Genomic DNA, 5,051 nt, shown 5'->3' on the forward strand with positions numbered 1-5,051 from the left:
CTTACACATAAAGGAACTAGAGAAAAAGCAACAATTAGACCCCACCCCCAGCAGAAGAAGACAGTTAATTAAAATTCGAGCAGAACTAAATGATATCGAGACCAAAAGAACTGTGGAACAGATCAACAGAACCAGGAGTTGGTTCTTTGAAAGAATTAATAAGATAGATAAACCATTAGCCAACCTTATTAAAAAGAAGAGAGAGAAGACTCAAATTAATAAAATCATGAATGAGAAAGGAGAGATCACTACCAACACCAAGGAAATACAAACGATTCTAAAAACATATTATGAACAGCTGTACGCCAATAAATTAGGAAATCTAGAAGAAATGGACGCATTCCTGGAAAGCCACAAACTACCAAAACTGGAGCAGGAAGAAATAGAAAACCTGAACAAGCCAATAACCAGGGAGGAAATTGAAGCAGTCATCAAAAACCTCCCGAGACACAAGAGTCCAGGGCCAGATGGCTTCCCAGGGGAATTCTATCAAACGTTTAAAGAAGAAATCATACCTATTCTACTAAAGCTGTTTGGAAAGATAGAAAGAGATGGAGTACTTCCAAATTCGTTCTATGAGGCCAGCATCACCTTAATTCCGAAACCAAAGACCCCACCAAAAAGGAGAATTACAGACCAATATCCTTGATGAACATGGATGCAAAAATTCTCAACAAGATACTAGCCAATAGGATCCAACAACACATTAAGAAAATTATTCACCATGACCAAGTAGGATTTATCTCCGGGACACAAGGCTGGTTCAACACTCGTAAAACCATCAATGTGATTCATCATATCAGCAAGAGAAAAACCAAGAACCATATGATCCTCTCATTAGATGCAGAGAAAGCATTTGACAAAATACAGCATCCATTCCTGATCAAAACACTTCAGAGTGTTGGGATAGAGGGAACTTTCCTCGACATCTTAAAAGCCATTTACGAAAAGCCCACAGCAAATATCATTCTCAATGGGGAAGCACTGGGAGCCTTTCCCCTAAGATCAGGAACAAGACAGGGATGTCCACTCTCACCACTGCTGTTCAACATAGTTCTGGAAGTCCTCGCCTCAGCAATCAGACAACAAAAAGACATTAAAGGCATTCAAATTGGCAAAGAAGAAGTCAAACTCTCCCTCTTCGCCGATGACATGATACTCTACATAGAAAACCCAAAAGCCTCCACCCCAAGATTGCTAGAACTCATACAGCAATTTGGTAGCGTGGCAGGATACAAAATCAATGCCCAGAAATCAATGGCATTTCTATACACTAACAATGAGACTGAAGAAAGAGAAATTAAGGAGTCAATCCCATTTACAACTGCACCCAAAAGCATAAGATACCTAGGAATAAACCTAACCAAAGAGGTGAAGGATCTATATCCTAAAAACTATAGGACACTTCTGAAAGAAATTGAGGAAGACACAAAGAGATGGAAAAATATTCCATGCTCATGGATTGGCAGAATTAATATTGTGAAAATGTCAATGTTACCCAGGGCAATTTACACGTTTAATGCAATCCCTATCAAAATACCATGGACTTTCTTCAGAGAGTTGGAACAAATTATTTTAAGATTTGTGTGGAATCAGAAAAGACCCCGAATAGCCAGGGGAATTTTAAAAAAGAAAACCATAGCTGGGGGCATCACAATGCCAGATTTCAGGTTGTACTACAAAGCTGTGGTCATCAAGACAGTGTGGTACTGGCACAAAAATAGACACATAGATCAATGGAACAGAATAGAGAACCCAGAAGTGGACCCTGAAATGTATGGTCATCTAATATTCGATAAAGGAGGAAAGACTATCCATTGGAAGAAAGACAGTCTCTTCAATAAATGGTGCAATTGGACATCCACATGCAGAAGAATGAAACTGGACCACTCTCTTTCACCATACACAAAGATAAACTCAAAATGGATGAGAGATCTAAATGTGAGACAAGAGTCCATCAAAATCCTAGAGGAGAACACAGGCAACACCCTTTTTGAGCTCGGCCACAGTAACTTCTTGCAAGATACATCCACAAAGGCAAAAGAAACAAAAGCAAAAATGAACTATTGGGACTTCATCAAGATAAGAAGCTTTTGCACAGCAAAGGATACAGTCAACAAAACTAAAAGACAACCTACAGAATGGGAGAAGATATTTGCAAACGACATATCAGATAAAGGGCTAGTTTCCAAAATCTATAAAGAACTTATTAAACTCAACACCAAAGAAACAAACAATCCAATCATGAAATGGGCAAAAAGACATGAAGAGAAATCTCACAGAGGAAGACATGGACATGGCCAACATGCACATGAGAAAATGCTCTGCATCACTTGCCATCAGGGAAATACAAATCAAAACCACAATGAGATACCACCTCACACCAGTGAGAATGGGGAAAATTAACAAGGCAGGAAACCACAAATGTTGGAGAGGATGCGGAGAAAAGGGAACCCTCTTACACTGTTGGTGGGAATGTGAACTGGTGCAGCCACTCTGGAAAACTGTGTGGAGGTTCCTCAAAGAGTTAAAAATACACCTGCCCTACGACCCAGCAATTGCACTGTTGGGGATTTACCCCAAAGATTCAGATGCAATGAAACGTCAGGACACCTGCACCCCGATGTTTCTATCAGCAATGGCCACAATAGCCAAACTGTGGAAGGAGCCTCGGTGTCCATCGAAAGATGAATGGATAAAGAAGATGTGGTTTATGTATACAATGGAATATTACTCAGCAATTAGAAACGACAAATACCCACCATTTGCTTCAACGTGGATGGAACTGGAGGGTATTATGCTGAGTGAAATAAGTCAATCGGAGAGGGACAAACAGTGTATGTTCTCATTCATTTGGGGAATATAAATAATAGTGAAAGGGAATATAAAGGAAGGGAGAAGAAATGTTGGGAAATATCAGGAAGGGAGACAGAACATAAAGACTCCTAACTCGGGGAAACGAACTAGGGGTGGTGGAAGGGGGGAGGAGGGCGGGTGTTGGAGGGGAATGGGTGACGGGCACTGAGGTGGACACTTGACGGGATGAGCACTGGGTGTTTTTCTGTATGTTGGTTAATTGAACACCAATAAAAATTAATTAAAAAAAAAAAAAAAAAAAACAGGAACAAGTGCATACACCAGCATGGCCAGAAATGGTTATGTGGGAGGGTGGAGACAGGTGAGGGTCAAAGGGACAAGAGGCTGGTTTCCTCATAAGCCTTTTATTACTGTTCAACCTTTTTTTTTTTTTTTTTTTTAGGCAGAATTGAGTAAGACCCATCAGAATGGGAAATGGGAGACTTTTCGAAGTGTGCTTCTCAGCACCAGTTGGGAGCTTGTTAGATGCAGCATCTTGGAACCCAGCCCAGGACCTACAGAATGAGTCTGTATTTCCTACCCCCTCCTGGTGACTCACATGCACAGCAATCCTAGGAGCACTGGTCTATCATGGTACAGGGGTCTGAAGTGAGACACAGGGTCCCTCACTGTAATAAAGGTGAAGAAGTAGACAAGACGACTCATCGGGCACATGAGTCATCAGAGGGTCATAAGAGGGTCCGTGTGAACACAGCTCACTACTCTAGGCACCTCCTTTACCCTTTACATTTGTCTCTACCTTCCTAACCTGCCTCTGTACTCCTGACCTAATCTGTCTTTGCAGATTTTGGTTTAGGTGCACTATTTTACTCATTTTGGTATATATTTTGGGTTTGGTACCTATTTCACTTCACAAAATTGGTCTTTACAGATTTAGTAACATGTTGGTTACACCTGTGCTGTCACTGTTCTAAAATTGGTCTTGCATATGTTATGACCAAGATGACCAAAACTAGACCAGATGCTTGATAAAGGCTTAGCAATTCAGCTCTTTGAAGTCAAATACCAGAACAGATGGATAACTGGTGAATACAAGTCTCTCTACTCCAGAAAAAAAAAAAAAACAAAAAAAACATCCAAAACAAAACACAACGAAGGAACTACACTTAAGAGCTTTGACGGGGTAAGTGCCCAGTTTTAAGAGTTCTTAAGAGGGTTGTGCCCCACCTAATGTTTCCACTAGACCTAAAGATTGAGGACTGAGTGAGGCTAAGGTATCAGTTACAAAGAGGATTCTTTGATTCCCAGTCTTGCCAATCTGTCTTTATTACACTTTTAGATCTTTTAACTTCTGAGAGGTTTATAAAGCTTCTCTACACATTTCAAAGGAATCCCTAATATACAACCCATTTGTTGCTTTGTGTGAATTAAGTACCGAAAAAAATTAGCCAAACCAGGGTTGGCTTTTGGACTGTGTATTATGGAAACCATTTAAAATGATTTTATAATATGAATTTTTTCAAACTGAAGAAAAATTCAAATTAAGATAAAATGAATTGTGAAGAAATAAAAATCAAATACACTTTTAAAATGAATTGCAAAGTTTGGTGTCATGACTTGGGAATGCAAAGCTGTATCAGATAGATAGTTTTTCTCAAGATACATACAAAAGTTCGTTACAAACCCATCAAAAGCTAAGTCTTAAGACATTTGCAAGCAAGGTTTTATTATATAAAGTTTCAAAAATAATCCCTATGATTAAAGGTCTTCTTTATTAAAGTGAGGATTCATCCATGCAAAGTGACTTCATTATTAGAGAACTGAGAGGCTTTTCAAGATGGCTGTTGGAGGAATTAATATACATACACATATGGAATTCCTTACTTTGAGGTGCTCACCCAATCATCATTTACCGATTGATAGAAAATTCAACAATTATCCTTTATGAGAGGACTGGGAATTCGTATAACCAGGGAGGCTATGGCCCAGAGCAGTCTGCCAGTCCCATGTATTTCTTTAAAGACTTATCTTCATCTTAAAAATTTGTGCAAATCTACTTTATATTAGATCCATGGTTGGTTTTAATGGTTTACATCCTAAAAGATTCCATCCTATGCCTGAGAAGCATCACCCCCAACTGACATCATATTAGAAAACATTGAAGAGATAAATACTGAATCACACAATTTCTTCCAGGCGGGAATATATGTATGCCAAGGACACAGCATTGGAAC

The sequence above is a fragment of the Vulpes vulpes genome, chromosome 4, assembly GCF_048418805.1.
Source record: "Vulpes vulpes isolate BD-2025 chromosome 4, VulVul3, whole genome shotgun sequence".
Classification (NCBI taxonomy): Eukaryota; Metazoa; Chordata; class Mammalia; order Carnivora; family Canidae; genus Vulpes; species Vulpes vulpes.